Genomic DNA, 13,189 nt, shown 5'->3' with positions numbered 1-13,189 from the left:
AATCCTACTTTCTAGTGAATTCTTTATTTTTTCCAATTCGTATTTCAGGAAGTTGTTGCTCTCTTGTAAGGCTTCTCTTTCCTTTCCCCATTTATCTTCTAACTCTCTTTTGAGACTTTTAATGGTCTCTTCTATGAGAGCATTATGTAAAGGAGGACAGTCTGATGCATTTTTGCTGTTTGAGGTCTCTTCAGGTTTGCTGACCTGCTCTTTTTCTGCATAGAAGCTGTCGATCGTTCTTTTCATCTTTTTATTCATGTTTTAAAGCCTTTAGGGTAGGTCTCCTAGGCAAGGGGGTTACCAGCTTTCTCTGCAGAGCAGGGAAAGATGTAACCTGATTTCTGGCTCCGAGGTATGGGAGTGCTCTGAGTGAGAGTTTTCCCTTCCCCCAACAGGAAGTGGATTCAGCACTGGCCGAGCTATCAAACTGCTTAGTAGGGCTGAGTGGGTTAGCGATTGCCCTCGGCTAGAGACTAAGGGGTGAAAGTGTCACTGCCCCAGGCCGGAGCCTCTTGTGGGACTGTGAGTATTAGCAGCTGACTGCAGACCGCAGACCGCCACAAACTCTGCCCAGTGTCTCTGCCTGATGCAAATCGGCCCTGGAAAAGCTCTATGGCCCAAGCCGAGCTCCCCACTGCGCAGATTGGAGGCTAACCGGGCTGCGTCCTCCTGCCGAGCAGGATCACAACTGCCCCAAGGAAAAGCCTGTACTGCGGGTTGGGGCTGCGCGCTTGTGCTGAGATCTGTGCCTTCACCCTCGGTTTGAGACTCTCCTCGGAACCTAATTTCTCTCCCAGTCTGCGCCGATCTCCCCCCTGGCCCCGGAACCAACCTTTTTTGGCGAGACTGCAGATTTTCTTCGGCCGGTGAGTTGTTCTACTTCTTATCTTTACGAATTGTAGCAGTCAAGACTATTTTTGAGGCTCGATATAATATTAATAAAGAGAAGAGCTTAGAAAGTCGCGTGTGTCTTCTCCGCCATCTTGGCTCCGCCCTCCCACATGTGAGATTTCAGTATATGGCTGTCACTTGTACAGAAAGGCAAAAGATTGGGAAAGGCATTCACATCATAATTACCCATCTGTAGAGAATGAATATCCTATGATCAAAAATTACACATCACAAAAAGACAGAGTAACTCCTGCAAGATTAACCTGACCTAGTTGGAGTCACTTTAGCAGCACATTTACATCCACACCCACAACCATGTGGCTCAGTTGTATCCCTCCTTAGGGAAATGCCCTATGCAGCCTATGGATAAAGGATACTGATTTGTATGTAACGGTCAGTGATCTCTGTGATGACTCGTTAATCACAAAGGGAATTACTTCCCCCCAAAATGGATAAGACTGCATAGCTGAATTTCATTTCCTCTGAAAGTAGTTAATAGTAAATGAGGTGAATAATTTAAGAAGAAAGTAAAAGGGAATGTTACTACTCACCTCCTCTAAGAAATGTCCTCAGTTAGTTCAATCAAAATTCCTAAAACTGTTAAAGAGAATGAAAGTTATCAGGAATGGAGCAGCAGGAGAAGTGATAAAAAACAAAACAGACAGGCAAGAAATCCAATAAAATTGCTATAACCACACAAAAACAACAGACCAGTTGGGAGGCCCAACATTCCTTGGGATAAATTAGGATAGTTTAAAAGTTACAGTGACTTTTTTGGATCAGTTGCAGGGTAGCACCTGCCATATTACTCTTGCAGGTCATGGAGACAGAATGATGTCATTCTACTATAATGAAAGAATCCTATATTTGGAGGCAATAGAACTGTGTTCAAATTGGGATGATGGTATGTGGATGGCCTTAGGCAAATATTTTCCCTTCTCTGACCTCAGGTTTTCTCTTCTAAAACATGACAGGCTGGACTACATCACAGAACTGCAGAGTTGAAAGGAACCCCAGCAGTCAAGAATCTAATGCATACTACCTAAACTAATCTATTTATTTAGCGCTATACCAATCAGACTCCCCAAAAACTATTTTGATGACCTAGAAAAAATAACAACAAAGTTCATATAGAAAAACAAAAGGTCAAGAATTTCAGGGGAATTAATGAAAAAAAAATCAAATGAAGGTGGCCTAGCTGTACCAGGTCTGAAATTATATTATAAAGCAGCGGTTACTAAAACCATCTGGTATTGGCTAAGAAACAGACTAGTTCATCAATGGAATAGGTTAGGTTCAAAGTACAAAAACAGCCAATAACTTTAATAATCTAGTGTTTGACAAACCCAAAGACCCCAGCCTTAGGGATAAGAACTCACTGTTTGACAAAAATTGCTGGGAAAATTGGAAATTAGTATGGCAGAAACTAGGCATTGACTCACACTTAACACGGTACACCAAGATAAGGTCAAAATGGGTTCATTTTCTAGGCATAAAGAATGAGATTATAAATAAATTGGAATAGCATAGGATAGTTTACCTCTCAGACCTGTGGAAGAGGAAGGAATTTATGACCAAAGAAGAATTAGAGATCCCTACTGACTACAAAATAGAAAATTTTGATTATATCAAACAAAAGTTTTTGTACAAACAAAACTAATGCAGACAAGATTAGAAGCGAAACAATAAACTGGGAAAACATTTTTACAGTCAAAAGTTCTGATAAAGGCCTCATCTCCAAAATATATAGAGAATTGACTCTAATTTATAAGAAATCAAGCCATTCTCCAATTGATAAATGGTCAAAGGATATGAACAGACAATTTTCAGATGAAGAAATTAAAACTATTTCTAGCCATATGAAAATATGCTCCAAAACATTATTAATCAGAGAAATGCAAATTAAGACAACTCTGAGATACCACAACACACCTGTCAGATAGGCTAGAATGACAGGGAAAGATGATGCAGAATGTTGGAGGGGATGTGGGGAAACGGGGACACTGATACATTGTTGGTGGAATTGTGAAAGCATCCAGCCATTCTGGAGAGCAATTTGGAACTATGCCCCAAAAGTTATCAAACTGTGCATACCCTTTGATCCAGCAGTGTTTCTACTGGGCTTATACCACAAAGAGATACTAAAGAAGGGAAAGGGGCCTGTATGTGCCAAAATATTTGTGGCAGCCCTGTTTGTAGTGGCTAGAAGCTGGAAAATGAATGGATGCCCATCAATTGGAGAATGGTTGAGTAAACTGTGGTATGTGAATATTATGGAATATTATAGTTCTGTAAGAAATGACCAGCAGGATGAATACAGAGAGGATTGGAGAGACTTACATGAACTGATGCTGAGTGAAATGAGCAGAACCAGAAGATCATTATAACCTCAACAAGGATGCTGTATGAGGATGTATTCTGATGGAAGTGGATTTCTCTGACAAAGAGACCTAATTCAGTTTCTATTGATCAAGGATGGACAGAAGCAGCTACACCCAAAGGAAAAACACTGGGAAATGAATGTAAACTCTTTGCATTTTTGTTTTTCTTCCCAGGTTATTTTTACCTTCTGAATCCAATTCTCCCTGTGCAACAAGAAAACTGTTTGGATCTGCACACATACCTTGCATCTAGGATATACTACGACATATTCAACATATATAGGACTGCTTGCCATCTAGGGGAGGGGAATAATCGGAACAGAAGTGAGTGCAATGGATAATGTTGTAAAATATTACCCCGGCATGGGTTCTGGCAATAAAAAGTTATTTAAAAAAAAAGAATCTAGTGCAGTCCACATCTGGACATAAATCTCTTCTCCAATATCATTGATAAGTGGGCATCCAGTCTCTGCTTGAAGCCCTCCAGAGTACAGGAACCAGTACGTCCCCCTTCCAAAGGTAGCTCATTCTTCTTAGGGACAGATTTAGGCATTAGGAATATTTTTTTTTTAAATTTCAAACCTAACTGTCTCTTTGCAATAACTAAATATTGTTCTATTTGGCTCTAAAGGGAAAGCCTAGCAACAACCTATCAGCTAAGAAGTCTCATTCCTATTCCATATGACAGTTTTTAAAATATTTACTATAGCTATCATATCACCCCTAAGTCTTCTCTTCTCCAAACTATTCCTCATTTCCTTCACCCATTCCTGATGGGTGAAGGCTCCTGACTACTCTTTTCACACGCTCTACATTATAAAAAGTGTGTTTTAAAGTTCGCAAAAGATTTTATATACATTATCTCAAATATAATGCAATTATTGTCTCCATTGTACAGATAAGAACACCAAATCCCAGAGAAATTATGTGAGCTGCCCATCATCCTAAAGCTATTAACATGTTAGAGGCAAGATTAGGATACAGGTTTTCCTATCTCTAAGTTAAGGACTTTAACCACCACATCATTCTTTCCACTTTCCAATGTCTTTTCTAAAATACAGTACACAGAATTGAATACAATACTCCAGGTGTGGTCCAAGCAGGCCAGAATATAACAGCATTATCACTTCCCAAGAGTTATACTCAAAGACCCTCTAAGTAGGTTAAGGTAGTGATGGTGGTTATTGTTAACATATCCCATTGCTTACTAATATTAAGCTTGTAACTCACTAAAACCCTCAGGTTGTTTTCAGAATGATGGTCTATCCATATTAATACCATCTCATAAATGTACAACTAATTTTTTGAAAGCAAAGGGAAAAATAAGAAATGTTAAAAGGATAAATGTGAATGTATTAGGTTCAGCCTGCTGTTCTGGTCTGTCAAGACCTTTATGGATTGTGACTGTTATCATGTGTTAGCTGTTCCTCTCAGGTTTTATCATCTGCAATTTTGATAAGTAGACCATTTATATCTTTATCCAAACAACGAATAAAAGTTCTTAAAGAGCCAGGCACAGAACCTGGCAGACTTTCTTCCAAGTTGATGTTGAATCAGTAATTCATTTTGAGCAAAATTTACCATCAGTTCTGAATTCATCAAGCAGTAATATGTTGTCTAGCCTCTCTCTCTCTCCTTCTTTCTTTGCAAGAATAACATGAAAAAGAGGGAAGCCCATATGGTGGAGAAAAGGCAGCAACTTCCCTGAACTCTCCCCCGGAGCCTTCCAAATACCTTTAAAGAATGCCATGAAACAATTCTTGAAGCAGCAGAACCAACAAACGGATCAGGTAAAATAATTGACCAGCCAAAGACAACTTAGAAGAACAGCAGTAAAGGTCTGACACACCTGCAAGAGAATGGAGCACAGCCCAGCACAGGCTGTATCTGCAGAGACCCCAAACCAGCAAACCAGGAGCAGACTTGGGGAGCCACTGAATCAGCAGCTACACAAAGCTATTTCCAAAGATCTCAGCCACGAGATGGTAAAGATGGTTGAACAACTGGTCAGAAGAATATTAGGGGTCTTCATGCTATTACAGAGGCAGAACTCTGTTATTTTGCCTATACGCAGATCCATGGTACAGTATGTTGAAGTTTTTTTGTCTTTTTTTTTTAAGAACAATGATCAAACATATGATGGAGTATAGAACAGGAGGAATGTAAGATTAGAGAAAGGGTGACAAGAAGGACAGGATCAGGGTTGGAAAAGACTGAAGGGCCCATGACAATAAAGAAAATAAATTTAGAAATGAGGCAGAGTAAGAGTTAAATAGATAAGAGTTTGTAGTCAGAAAAAGGAATTTTAAAGTTGAAAATCAAGAATGAAGGACAATCATGGGTGATGGTAAGATTTCTGATATGATCATCCTTGTGGGTAACTGAGATAGAATAAAGATTCAGGCCATTAGAGTGGCTGGACTTCATTTAAATTTTTTTTCATTTATTTTGTTAAATACTTCCCAATTACATGTAACATTTTAACATTCATTTTTTAAGTTCTGAGTTTGAAATGCTCTCCCTCCTTCTCCTTCCCCAACCCTTGATAATGCAAGAAAGATGATATCATATTTCCTAACTATGATGCTATATTTCCTAACTATGTTACACTGACCTCTAAAGTCTAGCATGTACCAATGAACGGGTATATATGTACTGAAGCCTCTGGGTATGAGAACAAGACTTGGACAAGAAAGGAAGACTTAAGAGATTAAATGTGAAGTAGGGAAAATGACATTGTTCAATTGTTTTCGTTATGCCCAACACTCTGTGATCCTATTTACAGTTTTCTGGGTAAAGATACTGAAATGACTTACCATTTACTTCTCCAGCTCTTTTTATAGATGAGGAGATAAAGTGGGTGAAGTGACTTGTCCATGGTTACACTACTAGTAAGTGTAGGCCACATTTAAAAGCACATCCTCCTGACTGGGGCACAGAAATACATCCATTTTTTGCATCTAGCAACTATTTGGATCTGGAAGGGGTGATAACGTTAGATGGAGTAAACATCAAAGGAAGGGAGATTACTAAGTGATGATGGCAAACAATCTGGAAAGCAGTAGTGAAGAAAAAGGAATATTTTTCTCCTCTTGGTCCTCTGTGCAAAGGGGGAGGCAGATGAAAAAACAAGCACCCAATGCCAGAGATATTGTTCAGAGATACTGTGTCTTCTGGGAAAAGCTAGGTATGAGAGTATAAGAAGTTGGAAAGTATAAGTTGAACTGTAGTGAAGTGTTTAAGAAGAATAAAATAGGGGTTCTGAGCAGACACAATGAAGTAGGAGGGCAGCAATAGAAAGGATTTTTGCCTCAATAGATGGCAACTCTCAATCACATATAAGGCAAAGAACAAGCAAGGATTGTGGGAACCTTTGGATAAGTGAAGAACCAGTCTCTCAGGATCCCCACCCTCCAGGATCCTGTAATAACTAAGTCTGGAATCAGGTCAAGAACAGTAGCATCAACTTTGACATGTGGTCACTCTAAACACTGGGAATCTAGAAGTAGCAGTGATAGAGTAGCAAATACCTAATGTTTGGGTCCTCTAGCCCAATAGCCTCAGTCCAAGAAGGCAAAGGATGTAGTACATATAGATTTCCCATAGATAAAGCAAGTACTCAACTCATAGCTTTCAAAGCATAGATATCAGCAATAAAAAATCAAACAAATGTGATATCATCTTTAGGGAACATCCTTTAACAAGCTAGACATACATGGCTGACTTCTTTCTCAGATCAGTGTGATTTAGTGACTAGAGTAGTGAATTTGGAATCAAGAAGGCCTGGGTTCACTTATCCCTCTGACACCAGCTCTGTGACAATGAAAAAATTACTTAGTCTCTCTGAGTCTTAGGTAATCTAAACACCATCTATTATATTATAGAGTCTCACCAATGGAATCACACTTTCTGAAACCCATCACTGAAACCTATCCCTCTAAATTAATGATATTCATGAGGCTTCCATCACTGTATGCGTTTGTCTTCATACAATAAAAAAGCAATAGCTATACTAGTAATTTTCCTCATAACCATATATAGTGTGGAACAGATGTTTCATCTTAGTGAGCATTTTGAAGGGATAATTTTCCATACATCTGATAAAAGCCCAAATTTATTCAGGATTGAGGATATACTGATTTTATTTTACAGCAGTAGAATTATTTTGTTTTTTAAAAATTTCAGCCTTATAACCCACAAGACTTAAGATTCAACATACATTTAGGATCCTCAGCTTATTCCAAATAACCTATGTTGATAAGTTTCATTTCTAAATATTGGTTGATTGCCCAGATAAATACCAGAGATTACAACCTCTTCTCTCTCCCATGCTTTGTATTTTCTTTTAAAAGAGAAATGTAATATAGCTGGTTTGGAAATATTAAGTAATTGCTCAAATTCAATTAGAGCAATCATTGAAGTTAAAAGAATTAAGAAAGGTCACTTTCTGTATTGATTGTGGTGGGTCTAATTTGGTCAGATTCAAATACTAAAGCCTCACTTAATATCACCACCCTAAATGAATGGCTACATTTAATCAATTCTGATAAGAAAAACGAACAAAGTGTTCTTCAAATTAATTTTCAGTGAAGAAATCCTGTCACCTCTTATGACTATCAAAACAAACTGAAAGCCTAGGGAAAAAACCTAACAGTTACCAATCAAAAAGGTATTAAAATATCAATCACTTCTCTGATATATGTTTTTTTTTTAAATCAGGAAGATCTTGTATCCAATAAAAGACAAAAATGTTACAATAGCATTGCCAAAGAAACCCTTACTTATTTGTCATGATAGAGGAGAAATAACTTTTTTGCAAACATTGAGTTTTTACCTTGTTTTTAATCCCAGCACTACATCTTTCTCTAAATCAATTATACAAGAGAGAACCAAAAGTGACATAATTCTAGAAGTTACTCTTCAAATGAGACCATTATTGGACTGCTTATGAGTATTTGACCTATTCAGCCTACAAATTTTGCTGGCTAAGTTACAATAAAATGTATTTTTCTTTCTGAATCTAGAACACCAAATCTCACATGTCAAGAGAAATATATCCAGCGGAGATAGCAAGACTAGGTGCTACTAGCACTGCACTTAGGAATGAAAGTTCTTGAAACAGTCTGAGTTAACACACTTAAGAAAGCCAAAAGAGAGTTGATGGAATAAATGCAAAATTAATTATTACTCATTTAATATCATTAAAGCATTCAAATTTATTCAACCAACTTATGTGTTTTTCTACTCTTTTCCAAGGATCTCAAAAGTGATGGCAGTTTTACATGGGAGTCAAAAGTCACTTTTTCCAGCCATTCTCCAATTGATAAATGGTCAAAGGATATGAATAGACAATTCTCAGACGAAGAAATTGAAACTATTTCTAGCCATATGAAAAGATGCTCCAAGTCATTATTAATCAGAGAAATACAAATTAAGACAACTCTGAGTTACCACTACACACCTGTCAGATTGGCTAGAATGACAGGGAAAGATAATGCGGAATGTTGGAGGGGATGTGGGAAAACAAGGACACTGATACACTGTTGGTAGAATTGTGAATACATCCATCCATTCTGGAGAGCAACTTGGAACTATGCTCAAAAAGTTATCAAACTGTGCATACCCTTTGATCCAGCAGTGTTACTACTGGGCTTATACCCCAAAGAGATCTTAAAGAAGGGAAAGGGACCTGTATGTGCAAGAATGTCTGTGGCAGCCCTCTTTGTAGTGGCCAGAAACTGGAAACTGAGTGGATGCCCATCAATTGGAGAATGGTTGGGTAAATTGTGGGATATGAATGTCATGGAATATTATTGTTCTGTAAGAAATGACCAGCAGAATGATCTCAGAGAGGCCTAGAGAGACTTACATGAACTGAGGCTGAGTGAAATGAGCAGGACCAGGAGATCATTATATACGTCAACAACAATACTATATGATGCTCAATTCTGATGGACGTGGGTCTCTTCAACAGTGAGATGAGCCAAATCAGTTCCAATAGAGCAGGAATGAACTGAACCAGCTACACCCAGGGAAAGAACTCTGGGAGATGACTATGATCCACTATGAAGAATTCCCAATACCTCTATTTTTGTCTGCCTACATTTTTGATTTCCTTCACAGGCTAATTGTACACTATTTCAGAGTCCGATTCTTTTTGTACAGCAAAATAAATGTTTGGACATGTATACTTATTTTGTATTTAATTTATACTTTAACATATTTAACATGTATTGGTCAACCTGCCATCTGGGGGAGGGAGTGGGGGGAAGGAGGGGAAAAATTGGAACAAAAGATTTGGCAATTGTCAATGCGGTAAAATTACCCATGCATATAACTTGTAAATAAAAAGCTATAATAAAAAATAAAATAAAATAGAAAAAAGTCATTCTTTCCTAATCAGATTTCATGTATGAAGCTACCTCTCCATGAAAATATGGTCTGTATATATGCCCTTTTCTTGGAGATATTATGGTTGTACCTCACATACCCTAAAAGAGTTTAGGTGGTGTTTCTGAATCACATATTTTTGCATAATTTTGCAGGCTTATCTATTTTTGACCTAATTTTATTGACTTCATCTCCAATCACTCAATTTCTCAACACAGTGAACAGTCAGGGAACCCAGTCCCACCTTATTCTGTCTCAAAGTGTGGCCGCTCTCCCATATAAATCGGTCTCATCTGGTTTCATTCTGAAGGGTAACGACCAAACAGTTGTTCAATTCTACAATTATCTGGAAGTTAAACTGCAATTAGTATTAACAATCCTTCCTTGTGTGTCCTAGGCTAGGTAGACATGTTTTCTAACCTTTTGCTAATCAACCACAAGGTTTCTGGGTCATGTAGCATCAGTTGAGAGGCCTGCAACCCCAGAATTTTAAAAATGAATAGACAAAAACAGAAAGAATTCCTCTGTATGTGCAATTCCCTTGACATGTGCAATACAACTGAATGTTAATGACCTTCAAAATGTGAGAAAGTCTAGTTGAGTAATGACTAGATAAACAGATAAATAATTTGGATATAGGCATATAGAAATATATATATATATATATATATATATTCACACACATATACACATGTGAGTATATGATTCTGAGTTAGCAAAAATGGAATCAACTCTTTGAAATCAATAAAAGTATTCTTCATTTCCAAATTATATATTTTTTTCTGTTTAAAAAAATTTATATTGAAACCAAATTCTCCTGTTGGGAAACAAAGGCCCCTCAATGACTGTTGCAGGGGACAGCTGAATGAATGAAACTGGATCCTCATCGGGATTGTACTTTCTGATAGGCAATTTAGCTCAGAAATCTCAAAGGTGGTTTCAGTAAGAGGGGTTTCCACCACTCTGCTGACTCCCTCCAATCACACTCCAGTGAGGCTGGGCGCTAAAGTGCTGAGGCAAATCACCAGAGAGGCCTTCAAGTGAATCAAGGTGTTCAAGTGAACACCCATCTTGAATAGTAGGTCCTGTGGGAGATTAGGGGGAGGGGTATTTAAGAAACAAAAGAAAATGGCCGCAACCTCCCGGACCGACAATACCCCACGGCCACTAGATTTTAGCCAGGAGTTCCTTGTTCTCAAGCTCAGGAATAGCAGGGATTGCGAGTTTTTCCAGGGCAGGGGTTGTATTTTAGTGTCTTAATAATATTCCTAGCTATAGCACAGAGCTTAGCACACAACTGCCACTTTAATAAATATGACGGAAGTGTGGGCAGGGCAACAGGAAGTTGATGGCAGTGAGGTGTAATGTAGCTTAGCAACGTCTATGAAACAAGAGGTCAGAACGTCCGGCCCTCAGAGTTCATCAGCTAGAGGCCGGGAGCGGGCGGCTAGGAGACCGGGAGACCGGAAGCGGGCGGCTGGGAGGCCCGGAGCCAAAAGAAGCCCTTAAAAATGCCTAAAATGGGGAATAAACCCAAATGGCGTAGGGGGGAAACCAGAAAGATCCAGTCGGCACTGCTCAGAGCAGTCTTCCTGGCGTCTAATCCTCAGTATTTGGAAAGGAAGAGGATAGATTGGGAGGCTAGGCAGAAAATTGTCCTGTGGAAGAAACCGCTTGTTACCTTACACTACTTTTTACTGGAAACCCTGATCAACCTGAAGGGGTGGATTGTCAACCTATGGCGGTGGCGAAGATTCCTGGTTGCACCTATGCTTTTGCTGGTCGTATTTGGGGCTACCTATTACATCGAGGGAGCTCACCAAAAGTATGTACACTATCTGGAGAAAAAGACACTGTGGTGCTGTTACTGGATTGGCCTCGGGATTCTTTCTTCTGTGGGTCTTGGAACAGGTCTTCATACTTTTATGCTCTATCTAGGCCCTCACATTGCTGCTGTTACCCTGGCTGCCTATGAATGTAACACTCTTAATTTCCCAGAGCCACCTTATCCCGAGAGGATTGTTTGTCCAGAAGGAGGTATTGAAGCAACTGTGTCATTGTGGGCCATCCTTTCCAAGGTCAGATTTGAAGCCTTCATGTGGGGTGTCGGCACAGCCATTGGAGAACTGCCCCCTTATTTCATGGCAAGGGCAGCCCGAATGTCAGGTCCTGATGCTGATGACGAAGAGTTTGAAGAGTTTGAAGAGATGTTGGAAGAGTATGATTCTCCTCGAGGTACTACTTCCTGGGCTAAGCAAAGCGTACAGAATCTGGTGAAGAAGGTTGGGTTTTTCGGAATATTAGCCTGTGCTTCAATTCCAAACCCTCTATTTGACCTGGCAGGGATAGCATGTGGACATTTCCTGGTTCCTTTTTGGACCTTCTTTGGTGCCACTCTCATTGGAAAAGCCATAGTGAAGATGCACATCCAGGAACTCTTTGTTGTTATGACCTTCAGCAAACATATCGTGGAACAAATGGTTACTCTCATTGGTTCTGTCCCCAAAGTAGGCCCCTCTCTGCAGAAACTGTTCCAAGATTACTTAGATTCAGAGAAGGTGAAGCTTCATAGCAAAACTGAGACAAAGAATGTGCCAGGGAAAGAAAACTGGGTATACTGGTTTTTTGAGAAGTTGGTGATTGTGATGGTATTATACTTCATACTATCCATCATCAATTCCATGGCACAAAGCTACACTAAACGAATGCAGCAGCAAATAAACTCACAGGACAAAATGAATTAAGGCAAAGTTCAACATGTGCATTCACAGAAACAAGAATTATTGGAACCAACTTGAGTTAGACTGTTCTAAAAAGAAAAGAAGAAAATCCTTTTTTCCACACTAATGAATTTTTTACCTATGGAGGATGAAGAACAATATTGAATTTGAAGGCAATTATTCCATACTTTTCATTGAGAGAACTGTTTGTAAAAGGCAGGTATACACACTCCATTTCATTCCGAGTTGGATTTTCTTCCAGTTGGCATATGGATTTAAAGTTACTTCCTAAGTGAATGCACAATGGGCAAATTAATTCAGCCACCTCTGTCCAAAAGCAATTGTTCAATAAATTCTGTCTTGACATTTGTGGGTGTTTTATTTTCTAATTCATAAAGTATGCATATAATAATTGAAATAGAGTATTGTTGGGCTTGTAAAGAGTTGTACAATCATTCTCAGGCCGTAAATGTTGATAGATAAATTTAACGTGTCTATCACGAAAATACTCTATCCTTCCTCACCTATCAAAGTTGACATTCACTACATTGGAAAGGTACTGGCCTTTTACACGGACATGGCATAAGCAAAATCTTGTTGGTGCCTCATGAGTAAGTCTGTGCCATTTTCTTATTCTGTATATTTAAGATGAAGTCTAGAAAATTTTTCTAAAGTCAAGTTCGAATATTTTTTCAAATATAAGTGGAGGAGGTAAGAAACCAGGCACTTAACAGGTAGTTCATTTTTATAAGCAAAAATTAAGACTATTAGAGCAAATAGAGGTCTTAGAGATCATTTATTCAATAC

The 13,189-nt window shown here is 38.7% G+C and overlaps 1 pseudogene; it reads left to right on the top strand.

The window, feature by feature from the left end:
• Window positions 1-11,091: 11,091 nt before the first annotated feature.
• Window positions 11,092-12,742, top strand: LOC100923205 (annotated as a pseudogene).
• The last annotated feature ends 447 nt before the right edge of the window (window positions 12,743-13,189 follow it).

Source organism: Sarcophilus harrisii, chromosome X (genome assembly GCF_902635505.1).
Source record: "Sarcophilus harrisii chromosome X, mSarHar1.11, whole genome shotgun sequence".
In the NCBI taxonomy this organism is placed as follows: domain Eukaryota; kingdom Metazoa; phylum Chordata; class Mammalia; order Dasyuromorphia; family Dasyuridae; genus Sarcophilus; species Sarcophilus harrisii.
The sequence above is the reverse complement of the archived record's forward strand: the minus strand, read 5'-3'. Positions and strand labels throughout refer to the sequence as shown.